Here is a 17,026-nt window from a genome sequence, read left to right on the forward strand (position 1 = left end):
TTGTAGCACAAAGGCGGCCGGCAAAAAAAAAATATAAGAAATCCCGAGAGCTCTTCACACACGCACACAAAAGCCGCTGCGTGCAAAGTTCAAGCCGAACACTTGCCACAAACTCCGGCGGATTGACACGGCAACAATGTGGCAAGATGGTAGTGGCAGGACCTCACGCACGGGGATCCCCACCTAATATGCAGTTGACAAGTTTTAATGAAAAACAAGAAAGAAAGCAAACTTCGGCAAGCCGAAGTTCATATACCCTTGCAGCTATTGCAAGAATTAAACATTTTTGAAAACATTAAAATTATAATTTACTTGCGTATAAGTTTAAAAACATTGAAGCTATGATGATTTGCAGCTCAATTATTTGATAGTTATTTTATATATTTTTATTGTTCCTATGGGAGCTATATGATATAGTCGTCCGACTTTGATGAAACTTAAACCGTAAATTGGAAATATTTAACCATTACTAAATGTCGAAGAACTAAACAAAAAATTAAAAAACAGAAAAGTTATAATTTTTTTTCATTTATTTCTCCGATTGTTCCTATGGGAGCTATATGATATAGTTGTCCGACTTTGATGAAATTTTAACCATAATTCTGAAATATTTAACCATTGCTTTATGTCGAAGAACAAAACAAAAAATTAAAAAACAGCAAAGTTATAATTTTTTTTCATTTATTTTTCCGATTGTTCCTATGGGAGCTATATGCTATAGTCGTCCGATTTTGATGAAATTTTTACCATAATTCTGAAATATTTAACCATTGTTTTATGTCGAAGAACAAAACAAAAAATTAAAAAACAGCAAAGTTATAATTTTTTTTCAATTATTTTTCCGATTGTTCCTATGGGGGCTATATGCTATAGTCCTCCGATTTTGATGAAATTTAAACCATAATTCTAAAATATATAACCATTTCTATATGTCGAAGAACTAAACAAAAAATTAAAAAACAGCAAAGTTATAATTTTTTTTCAATTATTTTTCCGATTGTTCCTATGGGAGCTATATGCTATAGTCGTCCGATCCGGCTCGTTCCGACTTATATACTACCTGCAATAGAAAGACAACTTTTGGGAAAGTTTCATGCAGATAGCTTTAAAACTGAGAGACTAGTTTGCATATAAACGGACGGACAGACGGACAGACGGACAGACGGACGGACAGACGGACATGGCTAGATCGACTCGCCTAGTGATGCTGAGCAAGAATATATATACTTTATAGGGTCGGAGATGTCTCCTTTACTGCGTTGCAAACTTCTGACTGAAATTATAATACCCTCTGCAAGGGTATAAAAAGGAGAAAAAAATTTATAGGGAAGACGGACGACAGGATGAAAGTAGAGGTTGATGTAAATCCAGCCCGCTCGATAAAAGATTATTAAAATTTTCCAAACGAATGGCAAAAGTTCGCTGCAGCAGTTTGTCAAAGGTTCAAAAGGTTATCTGCAACACACACATACACACACACACACATACATAGACAGACTCTCATGCTCGGAAAAGCGGAGGAAACTCACTCACTTGACGGCCCCTTAGTTCACGTGTGCGCGGGTCTACAAAGTTGACAGATATTTTCCACAAGCAGTAGTCAAGCACCCATCTAGTGCTCGACTTGAATGCGAATATTCCCTACACAGATGGGGTCAACCAAATGGAACTTAAATGGATCACAAACGAAATATGTTATGCATCAAATTATCAAATTTCACATTATTTAGGACACCTTCTATTCCCAGTGCTACAAAGTTGATCCCCACTGTAGCCCTAAATTCTGCCTTATCTCTGCGCAGGCAGTGCAAATTAAATTCTGGGCTCACTGGACAGGACAGCGGAGGTACCATGAATGCCCCTACATGAAATATGAAAGTAATCTCCGCATATATTAAGGCATTTGACGGCTGCTTTAATATGCAGCCAGCCGGCAAAAGCTGCCATCTCGGCTTCAGCTTCGGCTTTGGCTCCTGGGCCCTTGATACTTTGCATTTTTGCTGAGGCAAACATAATTCGTCTATTATGCAGGCTGCCACAGGACAGGACGAACACACACGAACACATACTCACACACACACACATGGGATGTCATGGATATGGGAGGGGCTATGGGCTTGCAGCTGGAGTTCATAGATCCTGACTGGCGCTGTATTCACTTGGCAATTACTGCTTTATTTATTATGCCGAAATGGATTATCCCTTGCAGTGCCCGGGGATGCAATTTCTGCTTGTTCTGCTATTTTGTGCCGTCAACATTTTTTCTACTCCCCTTCGATGCTGGAAATTTTCCGAAGCACTTGTGTCGTCGCCGCTCCCGATGGGAAATATTTGCATGGAAGAATTCTGTGGCAACAGGGCCTACGGCTGCATCTCCACAAGTGCCTGCCTGTCTCATTTGTAGTATATATCTAATCCGGTGGCTGGTGCGGAGTTTAAAGCGATAACACTGCGTGTACACATTTTTACAGCACTAAATTGAATTAAACAAAAATAAGCCTTTGAAAGGCCATTAAGCGCGTGGACTTTGAACGCATTTTGGTGCAGTTTAAATGCAAATTCCTGGATCCACATTGTTCGAACGCTGTACTTACAACTGTCGGGCATCGCTGGCCTCTGGCGCACGGCGACATTTGTAACAAATTCGATGCACACGAAATCCATAAATCAAATCAATAAAATGACAGCATGAAAAATTGCCAACACAAAAAACCGCAGGCCAAAGCCAAACCATTATTTCGGAGTCAAAAAATCGACAGCGAGAGGCAAAATGTCACCATTTTTTGTTCAGAATAAAACCCAGAGAGCTGAATAAAATCCGCAACCGCATTTTGAATGGCAATCAGCAGTTAGAACAAAACCAAGGCAATAATAGTAATAATAATAATAATAATAATAATAATAGAACAATACACGGGAGCGATATGCAATGGAAGTTAACCTTTCGACACCTACAAATAAATAAATGGCCAAGTAAATATTGTAAAGAGCGCAAACAGTGCAAACACAAAAAAGGGGGAGTCAACAAGGCAAACAACGAAAGGCCGTAACGAAACAGAAGGGGCGTGTTCGGAGGCTGCTCCTGGCAACGGGTCGTATGGATAACGAATAAAATTGTTGACTATGCCATAAAGCGACAGCCGGAGTTGCAGGAGCAGCAGATACAGACAGAAGCAGGAGCTGAAACAGCAACAGAATCACAAACAGTAATGTAAAAGACAAAGAGATTGAATAAAAATCCTGGTATGACATAAAAAATAATACGCAACATGCGAAAACAGACAAAAATGCACACACAACAAATGGGAAAACATCGCATCGAAAGGATTCGGGATTCTGGGGCGTATTAGTTATATTTCCCTTCGCCATTCCCTGTCTGTCAGTTTTCCTGTGGCGTCAGCTGGCCAGGATGAAGCCAATCCGGAGCCAAAGCCAATGCCAAATCAAAATCGAGAACGCCATCGCGCACCAAAGCAAAGTGGAGCAACAGAAAATGCCGCTGGCAGGAATGGCAATAATAATACGTTATTGGGAATATTGATTGTCCGCATTAGGAAGATCCCATTCCAAAACCGTGCTGAGATTTCCCTTTTCTGGCCAGGAAATTCGCATGACGGCGTATGACGGGCACGCACTGATAAACGCTCCTAAGCGAAAGGCAAAAGGAGAAGCAGCAGCAGCAGCAGGTGTTCTTTGTTAACGCCCAAATGACTTTCGGGTTTTTGCCCACTATCCCAGGCCACAAACAAAAAAAAAAGCACACTCAAAAGGCAGCGGTGCCCCAGGATATGCGATGGCGATGACATGCAACGATTCTGTCAACAGGAAAGCCAAGTCAAACCTAGCCAAGCCCAGGGACCAGCTGTGATTAATAAACAAATTGAAATACCTTCGGCTAAATAAAGAGCCAAAGACGCGACTCAATAAATCACCGGCTTATCCACTTCCTCGGCAGGGGCAAATCAATTATAGCCAAGCACACACAACACAAAAACATGGCAGCGAGCAGGCACGGCAGATAATTTATTGATTACCATTAACAAACAGCATGTCAAGTAAGTGTCATTAGAATGTCAACGCATGTTGACGAAGACGCAGCCCCCTGCCAGTTGGCCAACTGGCTGATGGACAGTCCCTTGACCCCTGACCCCCGTTGTCACGCTCATTAATTTGCGCGGTGTGTGCCAACAAGTTCATTTCGTTTGCAATTTCCTGTCAAAGGCGTTGGTCTACCCACCGCGGCTCCATCACAGTTGACAACGCAAATTGACCAAGTTGGCGGCCCAAGAAGCGGCCCAAGAAGCAGCCTCGGCATTCGAGCCACCTTGGCAGCTGTCTCCGCTGACAGGTCGAGACAAAAAAAGCACACAAAATACTGACAGTTTGACAAATTGTTTATGTAAATGGAAGTGCAAGTGGCTGAGCAGAGGGCAAAGCGGCCAAAAACGTAAAAAAAACTGGGCAGGCTTAGGCCTATTCCCTTAGTGACACGTTTCCGTTCTCGGTTCCGCCGATTCTACACTTTTCCAACTGCCGGGATCCATTTCTCGCCGAGAACGAGTAAACATCTAATTTACTGTTTGTACTCTTTAATTGCTTGCCGAGTACCCGAGGGGACAGGACAGCAGAACGCTCGAGATACGCTGACAGGCCGGGCTATGAACGGTTTTGTCGGCCCCATAAACGACAACGACCTTCGCGGGTTGGGTGCTTTGGGGGGTGGTTAACGCCCCAAAGACGCCGCCCAGGCAATTAAAAATTGCTGTCTTGAAATTTCAACTGCAGCCAGCGTCTGGCCCGCAGCGAGTTATATAGTTCAGGTCTTAGGTTTGTCACTGGCAACACCGAAAAAAATATTTAGAAAGAACAATATTATTAAAATCAGTACTAAAACATAACATTAAATGTGTTAAAAAATTAATGTTATATATAAGTTGTTGAGCTGGCAACACCGAAAAAATATTGAGGCAGATAAAAATACAGTAGAAATATTAACTAAATCATTGTATAGCAACTTTATCCTGACATAAAGCATTTTAAAATGTTCATAAATAAAAATTATGTGTTGTAAATAAATTAAGATCTCTAAGATCTTTTTCTTTCTTTTTCTTATATAAACATCTTGTTTAAATTACTTGATTCATGAAAAATTCGAAAGGTATGCTCTTTAAGTTATCCTTTTATTTTGATAGCTTAGACTTCATAAAAATTGTGCACCTTGTTTAACAATTTCTAATTTGGGATTAAATTGTGAACAAAACATAAATTTCTGTTTAGGCCATCATATGGTTTATTATTTATTCAAAAATTCTGTTCTTTAACATAATTTGTCTAAATTGTTTGATTTGATATGTGATTTCCTATAGGATTTCTTATTTTATATAATTTTTTTGAATTGGTTGATATGATAAGTGATATATTTTCGTAGTGTAAGCTTGGCCAGCTGATATATTTTCCTTGTGTAGACCTGGCCAAGTGGTTTAAGTTAGCTTGCTTCGGGCGTTAAGGCCGACTTACTGGGCGTCGCCATTCTTGGCTGCCTGCAAAACGCTTTTCCTGCTTTCTTTTCTCTGCTAGTTTTCATTTACATTATGAATATGCGTGCAATGTTTGTAGGCGAGTGTGTAAGCGGACACAAAAGCTGTTGCTTGCTTTTCTGATTTTCTACTTTTCTGCTTTTCTGCTTAGGCGCGGGCTAAATGCCCTTCCGCCAGACTTGCCGAAGGGCAGAAAGTTTTCTCTTTGAAAGTACCTCTGCCCCGTCCGCTGGGGTCTTTTATGGAACGACTTAGTGATACATTTTTTGCCTCTTCGAAGCCGTTGCTCTGCTTTGGCGTTATTAACTCTAATTACCACATTAAACGACAAAGTATCTTAATATTCAATTATAAGTTTTTCTGTGCCGCATTCCATTTGGAGTAAAAGGCCCTTTTCCTTGCGTGTCCTGCGTTGTTTGCGGTGGACTATTGGAAAAGTTTTGCCGATATTCGGGGCCGTCTTATGTGCGTTTGGGTGTCCTTTTTGTGACCCTCAGCTACCGGCTTTAATAATGTCTGAGTGCTTACAAATTATTTCACCAAATGTGTTTAGTGTTTAGATTGCTTTTGATTTTGTTTGGTAAAAGTTGGACAATGCCAGCCCTAGTGTATGACAACCAGGTGATGGCTTTCCTCAGAATCGAACCGATGAAATAAATTTCACTTATTGACTTTTTCTGTCCCGCTCCGCAGGCAATTAACTCTTGCTAATGGCACCAGCCGTTTGTCATTGGGGATAACGTGAGCACGGAAAATAATTAATATAAACAGAACTCACTTTTTACATTACACTTTAGGTTTTTGTCGCTGTTACTGGACGATATAGCTTATTTGCAGTTCAGCAAATATACTTTAAGTTTTTTTTTCTTTAATTGGAATACTGTTTTGGAAAGGCTTTCTAATAATTAAATTTTGGTAGGTGCAACTGAACTAGGGTTTTCGGAACTCCGAATTAAAATAAGATGCCTTCATAAGTGATTTCAAAAATCGGGTTACCTCTGGAATTGAAAAATAAATGCTTAACATATATGTATGAATTTTTGTTAAAACTCGAAACAGTATTTCCCCCTGTTTGCGTATTAAATTCGAGTGTAATGGAGCCCGTCAATGGCTTCATCAGGGAATTGGCTTTCGCCGCACACAAAAACACAATCGCTCACATGCCAGCAACTCAATAAACTAATGAATGCTTATAAAGTCAGCGTCGTTGACAGAATTTTAATTAAAGAACCGTGAAGCGCTAATTTTGCATATTAATAACCGGGACAGGACTACACGGCACGCCATGACGTGAAGGCCACAAAGGATGTCTGCAACTAGCTGAAAGCTCCAACTGAAACTGAAATTGAAACAGAAACAGAAACTGAAGCGGAATATGCCGGAATGTGCGGATCTGCAGCTGGCACTGCCACTGCCACTGGCACACACAAAGGCGATAAATAAAACAGTAGCAGGAGTCGTCGACTTCGACTCCACTGCCATTTAAGTAGTTGAAATTAATTTCAATTCAGCTCGCACATGTCCCGACACCACACATCCAATACAGTGGGAGTTGGCTGGGGAATTTCTAGCAGCCCCGTCTCTTTGGAGTGTTTTATTCCGGCGGCACACGTTGCAGACATAAAAGTCGCCTCGCTGCTAAATTATAATATCAATTATTTCGCAGCGCAGAGCACATAGAGGACTCTTCTGGCGACAGAAACAGCAACAGAAACAGGAGCAGGAGCTGGAGCAGGAGCAGGTCGTCAGGAATGAAGGCTTTGCCACCGGAGGCTGCCGTAATTACCGCTCGGTATGCAAATGGCAGCTAACTAGCTGTGTCAGGTACGCAAACAGAGTGACAGCATCTCCTGTTTTCCACTTCTCGTTTCCCGGCACTCGGCTCATTTTGTTACGTTTTGATGGCTTTTCAATTATGCGCTATCAATTAGCCAGCCCACAACCCATTTACTGGCGGCCCATTAGCTTTGCCTTTTGGCTCACAAATCTAGTTTTGTTTGCGTTATGATAGGAATTGTGCACTCAGAATAAAGAATGCCGTTTTGAATTTATTGCTAGATTTATTTAGGTCAAGCTAAAAATAGCTTTAAAGCTAACATGAGTATGTAATAAGATAAAATAAGATATTATATATTTATTTCACAATCACTAAACTGTTAGTTGTTACAATATCAAAATCCAAGCAACGTCAATGGAATTAATTAAGTTTCGATTATGATGTTCCGGAAGTAAAGGCTAAACAATAATTTTCCTCAATACCCCAAGTGTAAATGTGTAAATTCATATAACTGAATTTTGCTCACAAAATGTTGAACATCAAAGAGCATGTCAAAGACATACTTGCCCCGAGGCGCACTCCCTGTCCAATCCTTAGACTCATTACACACCAACGCCTCGAAAGCTGGGCAGCTTTGCAACTTTAATTTAAGCAAAACACGACGTTTTCCTTTTCCAGGGAAAAAACTCATTAAATCAATTTCACACCAGACTGAGAGCCACACCAGTTAGCAGTCTTCAGGGCCGATAAAAAAATCTCCAGCTGTGGCTGGGGCTCGGTCTAAGACTGAGGCTGTTGGCCAGAACCTACTTCCCCATGCCAATCGCAGCTCAAAGGACGCGCCAAAAGCCGCTGTCGCTCCAGATGAGTAGGCCCGGAAAAAGAGACCACTGCCGAAAAGCCCGACCGCTGGTGGCCTGCTGTTGTTTGGTAAAATGCTTTCCACAGCCTTTGTTTTCATTTCGCTCCTTCTGGCTCCTTCGTCCCTTCTCTCCAACAGAGAAATTGTTTCTGCGTGATTGAGGTTTTCCGGCAGACCTTTTCTTTATTTCGCAGCTGCTTAGCTTCGTGAAAGCCGAAAGAATTCTGGGCAGCGTTTAAAGAGGTCGTGCAAAATGTCTTTGTGGCCACAATTCATAAAATTTGCAACTGCCCAACTGGCTATATATTTAATATTTTGATTAATTTGGGCTTCCCTTTGTGCGGCATCCACGACAAAGATGTTTTGCCACAAAGTGAAAATTGTTATCAGCGCTTGATCTTTTTCAAACACAATGGCCAACCCTTTTTTCCGCCAAGATAAGGTTATTTTTGTTCGACTCAATTTAAAACTGGGTGGTGAAAAAGCAACAAAAGCCAAGGCAGGAATCAAAGGAAAGGGCCCCTCCACCTGGAAACCCTCAGAAGTGCTAATGGTAGAATTCGGAGATCAGGGCCGAAAATAAAGAAAATAATCTAAATGCAAATAAAACTATTTTCATGTCACAACAATGCCTTAAACAAAGGGAAACAAACGGAAAAGTATAAAAGAACTCAGGGCGCTGGGAAGTATGCAACTTGAATGAGAGCGAAAATAAACACTAAGAAGCAATGGCACACATTTTGAATACATTTATTTGCACATTTAGAAATGCAAACAGCGGGAAAAGACTGAAAAGCCGGGCGAGAAAGGACCCTTTTTCGCAGCCAAAGATGGAGAAAAGGATACTTCCGAGGGACTTTCCCCCATCTCTCACAGCTGGCAGCGCCAAAGTGAGTGAAATGTGTAACCCTTGCAATGATTTGTTAAATTACAAGCAAAGTTTTACCAGAAGGGGGAGCCGCGTTGCGAGTAATTAGTGAAAACCTTGGCTATGGCAATGAAAAATTGCTTGAAATTGGGCGTGAAAATGGCTGCCAACGTAGCTGGAGGGTTAAATAAATTCCTTTTTTCCTGTTTTCCCTTTGGGTTCGCCTGCCTGCAAATTCACCAAAAGTCACATTAACTTGCCGTAGTACGCTGCTGGTTTCATTAGCGTTCCGTCCTATCAAGATCATGTTCTCGTTTTTTGCCCAGCACTCTTAACCCATTATTAATGCAGATAATTCCAGTTTTAATGTGTGCCATGCATTCCGCGAGGAAAGCCTCCAAAGGCAAATTAATGGAAGTTATCGGCGCAGATTTCGGGCAATCACAGTCTTGTCTCTGTGAACGGCAACTTTTTAATGGATCCCCAAATTGAGGCAAACTTTGAGCCATGCCCACCAAAACTTAATCCGTCCCGAAGCCGAAAACCCGGAGCTTGGACAAACATTTCAGGCATCCGGGCAGAGTCATCGACGACCGCCTAGAAGCTGCTGCTTTCAATAAACAAATTTGTGCGCAAATATTTTGGTACACAAATTTCTGCCAGGCTACTAAATATTTTGTGTAAAGTCGTTGAACATTCACAAAGATTGCAATAATGACAGTCGAGGCTCGGCAATCGGAACGAAGTGGGCGTGGCAGGGGGGCTGGGCGCAGAATGTGTGTAAACTGGAGCAGGAGGCGGCATACATTTCGGAAACGAGGCGCACGAACCTACGGAATCGAGCTGAGCTGAGCGGGACAGACACACAAAAATCAACATAAAATTTAATTAAAAACTTTGCAACAACTACAACGATGGGGCGTGCGCCGCCTTCGAAAATGAAACAACAAATTGCAGCGCTGGCGGAAAACGTGAGGAACAGCCCAAGTCGACTTCTTGCCGGCGAATTTTGTATCTTTTCGCTACGGCAATCGGAATTACCAGTCGCAAGTTGAGGCAGTCCAAGATGTGCACAGAGCCAAAAAAAGAAATGATACACAGTGAAAACATATGGGTTGTAGTATCAGCACTAAAAGTAAATGAAAGTATAAAAAGATATGAGAGATGAGTTATACTTTCAATGGTTGCAATCACTAAGTGATTTAACTCATCCGTTAATCAGGTTCAAGCGGTATCTATTTAATCAGTAAGTTATTTAGAAATCAACTTTAACTCAGCACAAATCCACTTTTTGGGAAAAAATGAATTTAACGAGTACAAATGGAAACTGACATGAGCCAAAATGCTAAAATAATGACATACTATTACTAAATATTCGTCTTTATTTACATTAGTAACTCAGAATGGGGTAATGAATGTACGTATTTTTTTTTAGCAAGAAAAAAGAATTTTTTGTAATGTTTTGCAAGTAAAAAAGTCAGATAAACTTTATATTACATATTTCTTGCAGTGTGACGACTTTGCTTGATTTCTATGCCAACGAACGAACTATGAACTTGGAGTTAGTCAAATTGGCCAAGTATATTGCAAGTATATCAGAGGCTAGCGTAGCAAATTTCTAAGCGAACTTGAAGTTGGGCAGATAAAAAACAGGCAGCGGCAGAAATTTAAATATATAAAATGGATGCCAAGGCAGCCGCTTCTTCACGATTCCGATGCGGCAAGAGGAAAACCAATTACGAATTCAAATGAAATTCATGAAATTCCTGCCACTTTGTGCTGAACTTAAACCACGTCTTTGTAATATATATCACTTTGAAAGCCTCCCGAAAAAATAAAGAACAGGAAGAGGCCGCAAAAACTGTGCCATAGTTTCGTAGGGCATCCACATCCGCGTCCGCATTCGCATCCTCTTCGTTGGGGGTGTGTTGTACGAATATATATCCCCGCCCTCGAGGAGTTCGAGACGTTCTCGAGGCATTTAAATTGCCGGCATGATTTGAAATACAAATTGAACAAATTGGCAGGAAAAACTGTGCAAAGTGCTCCTCGACCGCAACGCCCAGTGAATTGAGGTAGGATGTTGGCAATAGCGATGCCATCAGGAATTCGAATATTCTTCGGAAATGCTCTTAAAGTTCGCTGTCTCTGTCGTGTTTAGTGTACGCCTTGAAATTGCTATTGATTTTTCTGCTTTATCTTTGCAGCCCGCGGAACATGAGTACACTCAGCTATCGCGTTACGCCCCGTCATAATTAAAATGTTAAAAATATGGTCACGGAATCTTCGGAGGCCCGCTGCTGCCTGGCTTTTAATGGGCGATGTCGTAAATGATATGGCGACCGCATTGAATTTCCAATGAATAGCGACCAGCTTGGGTGGTTTGAGTGGAGCGTTGTCACCTTGACAACCACTGGAAGCTCGTTAGCCAGCTTAGCTACAGTTTATCTCCTGCAATTGGCGACCCACGACCCTCGACCACCCACCAGCACTTAGCAAAACGCTCTACTGGCCGCCTAATCGCATTCAATTAACACAAAACACAGAAATTCCAAAGGGAAAAACTTAACTACAAGAAAACGCAACTTCTGCCAATGGCAAGACAATGCTGAAATCGCTCGTAAGACGGGCCAAAGTGCATGGCAGAAAAGCAAATCCAATAAAGTTGTTATTGCTTTTGCTTTGGCTGGTCGAAAGGCGTTTATAAATTACTTAAAGCGCTTAAGGCCGGAGAAAAGAAAACCCGTGCTTGAGGTTGAGAGTGGGCCAACAACTTGTGGCGTGACCGACCGTTCGAAGCCAATCCGGCAATATGTTCGCCGATTTTCTTATTGCCTTGGCTGTTTGGTCGTTTGGCCGTTTTGCCGTCTTGCCGTTTGGTTGTTTGGGCTGCTGAGCAGATTAAAGCGTATCGTGTAGCAGCAAATCCAAACCGCAACCGGCCAACAAAGGAGCAAAAGTGGAGAGGTGTAAAAGAGGAGGCGGGAAGCACTGGAAAAGCCTACCAATTGAATATCAATCAACTTTTGGGGCGTGCGTGTGTGCGGCGGCATCAGCCCAAAATCCGCCAGCAAAAGGAGCTGAAACAAAAAGAGGCATTCATGTGGGTGTGGGTGTGGGTGTAGGTGTGGGTGTTGGCGAAGTGAAGTGGCCTTGGCCCCCACTCCCGTAATGGAATTAAAACTGGCAATTTCGAAGCAAATTGCTTGATAGGCTGTCTTGTCTTGCAAGTGTGATGTGATGGCTGCTGCACAGGGAAAAATGATAACAGGATTATGCTGATATTGAAAAAATAGATTTTATTCAGGCTTGAAATTATCTGTGGAATAGAAGCAAAGGCAACAAACATTTTGCAATGAAGAAAAAAGTGTAAAAGAAATCAACTAATAAATAAAATTAAGCTATAAATACTGCTTGGGGTTTCATCAAGTCTTTATTAGTATATAAAATTTTTGAAAGAAAACATTTCATTTACCATAACAAAAGATTTTAAACCAGTTAAGGGATCTGTAATAAACCTGATTGTTTTGAATGGGATAAATGGCGACTTTATCTCTAAGTAGTATTAAAAACAAGAAAGGAAGCAAACTTCGGCAAGCCGAAGTTTATATACCCTTGCAGCTATTTCAAAAACTAAATACTCTTTAAAACGTTTAAATTATAATTTACTTGCGTGTATGTTTAAAAACATTGAAGCTATGATGATTTGCAGCTTAATTATTCGATAGTTCCTATGGCAGCTATACGATTGTTCCTATGGGAGCTATATGCTATCTCGAAGAACTAAAAAAAAATTAAAAAACAACAAAGTTATAATTTTTTTTTATTTTTTTTATGATTGTTCCTATGGGAGCTATATGCTATAGTCGTCCGATTTTGATGAAATTTAAACCGTAATATCTCGAAGAACTAACAAAAAAATTAAAAAAACACCAAAGTTATAATTTTTTAAAATTTTTTTTTCCGATTGTTCCTATGGGAGCTATATGCTATAGTCGTCCGATCCGGCTCGTTCCGACTTATATACTACCTGCAATAGTAAGACAACTTTTGGGAAGGTTTCATGCAGATAGCTTTAAAACTGAGAGACTAGTTTGCGTAGAAACGGACGGACAGACGGACGGACAGACGGACGGACAGACGGACATGACTAGATCGACTCTCCTAGTGCTGCTTTATAGGGTCGGAGATGTCTCCTTCACTGCGTTGCAAACTTCTGACTGAAATTATAATACCCTCTGCAAGGGTATAAAAAGCCACTACATTTTTAAATAACAAAGAAATCATTTTTATACCCTTGCAGAGGGTATTATAATTTCAGTCAGAAGTTTGCAACGCAGTGAAGGAGACATCTCCGACCCTATAAAGCAGCACTAGGAGAGTCGATCTAGTCATGTCCGTCTGTCCGTCCGTCTGTCCGTCCGTCTGTCCGTCCGTTTCTACGCAAACTAGTCTCTCAGTTTTAAAGCTATCTGCATGAAACCTTCCCAAAAGTTGTCTTACTATTGCAGGTAGTATATAAGTCGGAACGAGCCGGATCGGACGACTATAGCATATAGCTCCCATAGGAACAATCGGAAAAATAAATGAAAAAAATTATAACTTTGCTGTTTTTTAATTTTTTGTTTAGTTCTTCGACATATAGCAATGGTTAAATATTTCAGAATTATGGTTTAAATTTCATCAAAATCGGACGACTATAGCATATAGCTCCCATAGGAACAATCGGAAAAATAAATGAAAATAAATTATAACTTCGCTGTTTTTTAATTTTTTGTTTAGTTCTTCGACATTTAGTAATGGTTAAATATTTCCGATTTACGGTTTAAATTTCATCAAAATCGGACGACTATAGCATATAGCTCCCATAGGAACAATCGGAAAAATAAATGAAAAAAAATTATAACTTTTCTGTTTTTTAGTTTTTTGTTTAGTTCTTCGACATTTAGTAATAGTTAAATATTTTCGATTAACGGTTTAAATTTCATCAAAGTCGGACGACTATATCATATAGCTTCAATAGGAACAATCGGAGAAATAAATGAAAAAAAATTATAATTTTTCTGTTTTTTAATTTTTTGTTTAGTTCTTCGACATTTAGTAATGGTTAAATATTTCCAATTTACGGTTTAAGTTTCATCAAAGTCGGACGACTATATCATATAGCTCCCATAGGAACAATAAAAATATATAAAAGACCTATCAAATAATTGAGCTGCAAATCATCATAGCTTCAATGTTTTTAAACATATACGCAAGTAAATTATAATTTTAATGTTTTCAAAAATGTTTAATTCTTGCAATAGCTGCAAGGGTATATGAACTTCGGCTTGCCGAAGTTTGCTTTCTTTCTTGTTTTTTTTTGTAATACAAATATTATAATAATTTGACAAATTTGTCACTGACATAAAAAAAATGTAATTAAATTGTGAAGAAGCTATGCGGAAACAAGATTTCCTTAGCATATTAAAGATTTATATTTTTTGAAGTGTTCTGAATTGCCCCCACATTGGAATTGTACAAACGCGTCTAACCGAATTAGGTAACACAAATCAATTGCATTAAATGGCAGCTAGCGGGTGTCTTCGCCCCTTTTAGGCTGCCAAAGCGTCTGTGGTTTGGATTCCGCCTTTATCGCACTCCCCTGCCAAAAATTTTAGCACACGAAATTGCTGTACACGTCTCGTATGCGCAATACTTGCAGGCGTATGCCAAAAACAATTGTGCTGCCCTGAACAGGCAGCCAAACAAATGCCGACGAACAGCTGCAAACGACTTATTTATGCCGCAAAGAATTCCGAACCCATTCCAGCGTAAATCGGGCCTCCTATGATATCCCTATTATGGGCTGCTTCTAAGGATTAAGTCTGTCTGAATCCTAATTTACACAGCTTCTGGGTATTTACCTCTTCCGAGGGCGAAAAACTTTTGCTTAGCTTTTTCGGCGAACACTCTCAAGTATTTAAATTTAGCGGATTTTAACGTAGCTTCGTTTCGTTCCTTCGCTTTCGCCATTGCATGTGTTTATTTCATTTCTCATTTTCAGAAACATTCTTCCACCCACAAACACACACACCCCTGCACACACAACTAAAGACGCCACATGCCAAGTTCTACTTCATTTCATGTCGGCATTTGCACATTTTTATTTTTGTTTTTTTGCCCAGCTGGCGTATGTTTGTTTGTGTGTGTTGAAGGAAATTTTGTTATACTTTTTGGTTTCTTGAGGCGGCTCCAACTTCCCCCATAGTCGCGCGCAAAAGTCCGACTTGGAAGCCACCGCAAAACAATGAAAATTGGTTTTGTTACTTTGCTTACTTTCGCAGACTCTCTTCTTGGCTAAGACCGTTGTGCGGTTGAGCCCTTGGCGGTGGCATTTTATTGTCCGCCCCGTTATTTTTACTGTATTTATTCGGCAGCTGGCGGGAGTGTGGCCACCCAAAAACCACCTACCACATACCACCTACCACCTACAAGCCATAAAGCCACCAGCTTCTGCTGTTGATGGCGTTGAGTATTATCGCATAAAATCCAAAATGTAAACACTGGCACAAGTCGGCTCCTTGCAGCACGTACACGTTTATATTCTAAGCGACATTCGCTGCCAATTTGAATATTTCAGTACGAACAGCTCCCACAAGAATTCACTAATATGCTGCAAATTATTACCTGGCCTGCACCACTGGAACTCACGTGACGAGCGATCGCTTCAAGTTTATTATCCTTTGGGTTTTCACTTAAATTTCTCGTTCATTTCAGTTAGCTTATCCCTTTGTGTTTTCCACTTTTCAGTTGCAGTCGAAAAACTGCTTTGTTTTAGTTGAGCACACTGCACAAATGACCACAATCCTGCCGCAAGATTCTTTTTTGCTGGCACAGCTGTTGTCCTGCTGAAGCTTTGCTGACTGGCACCAAAAACGAGTCGCGCGCGTTCGTGTCAACTGCGTCGACGGTTCACTTTCAACTGAAACCTGCTGGCCGTTCGCCGTCGTTTCCTAGCGCCCCGCACTCGGCTTCGGGTCATTGCTTCGGGGCACTTCGGCTGGGCTCGGCTACGCCCACGAGGGCACACGAGCGGTGGAGAGAGGACGCTGTCCGGAGAGCGAACAGCTCCTGGCTCTCTCCCAGTTCGCCGCAGGACAACTGTGCCACGGCGAATTCGGAAATACCAACTCACTTTTCAAAATAATATCGAGTTTTGTTTACAAGTGTTGTTATCGAAAAAAATGGAAATAAACTAGAAAATAATGCTTTGCCTAGAAAATTGCTTATGTTATTGTTATTTTAAGTTATTATGTTTATTCAATTTACCAGTAACAGGATTTTAACGAAACAATATTATTTTATGAGAGAGTGTAAGGCAGTGAGGTATGTCATGTCAGCATTTTATAAAAAAATTATATATATATTTATGGATGAGGTATAAAATTAATACCGTTATATATACGCTTCGATTGAAAATTTTAAGTGCAGTTTAATCTTTAATATAATTTACATATTATATTACGGTCAAAGCTAAGTGAATGAATTAAATGCAATAAATTTGTAACTCATTTAAAAATTATGCTGTTTTTAGAACATTTTCGAAACTTAACAGTTCGCTTAATTGAATTAAGAGCTCTATATTTAATTACTTACCCTATTTATCTTAAATCATTTTGTTTTGTTAATGATCTTTTGATAATTGAGACTTTTACCTGTCGCTCGGAGTTCATAGAGAGTTCGACGGTCACTCTCTGGAAAATGTTCATACAGAGAGGTTTTTAAACCTACCCCTACCTTATTTTCCCTTTAAGGCCACTCCGAATTTCTCTCCGAAACGAAGGGGTGACTTGGCTGGCGATTTCAGAAAGGTTGCCGCACTGGAAATATGTTGGCAACATTCGAGTTACGCCCGCAACATTTCGAACTGTGAGACAAATTGCGGCATGTCCTGCTAATTTCGGTGAGTGAAAGTTACGTGGCGAGTCTCCAGGTGGAAC

General features: G+C 40.5%; 1 protein-coding gene across 3 annotated transcripts in view; it reads right to left on the bottom strand.

Annotated features, from left to right (window-relative positions):
• Window positions 1-15,999, bottom strand: part of LOC108148614 (limbic system-associated membrane protein) — a 74,161-nt gene extending 58,162 nt beyond the window's left edge. For 2 of the 3 annotated variants that reach the window (XM_041709710.1, XM_041709715.1), the window contains exon 1: window positions 15,714-15,999. The gene's annotated coding sequence lies outside the window, so the exon portion shown is untranslated. The remainder of the gene's footprint in view (window positions 1-15,713) is intronic. The other variant, XM_041709711.1, reaches the window with a different exon arrangement.
• Between the last annotated feature and the right edge of the window lie 1,027 nt (window positions 16,000-17,026).

This window comes from Drosophila elegans, unplaced genomic scaffold, assembly GCF_018152505.1.
Source record: "Drosophila elegans isolate 14027-0461.03 unplaced genomic scaffold, ASM1815250v1 contig_476, whole genome shotgun sequence".
NCBI lineage: Eukaryota > Metazoa > Arthropoda > Insecta > Diptera > Drosophilidae > Drosophila > Drosophila elegans.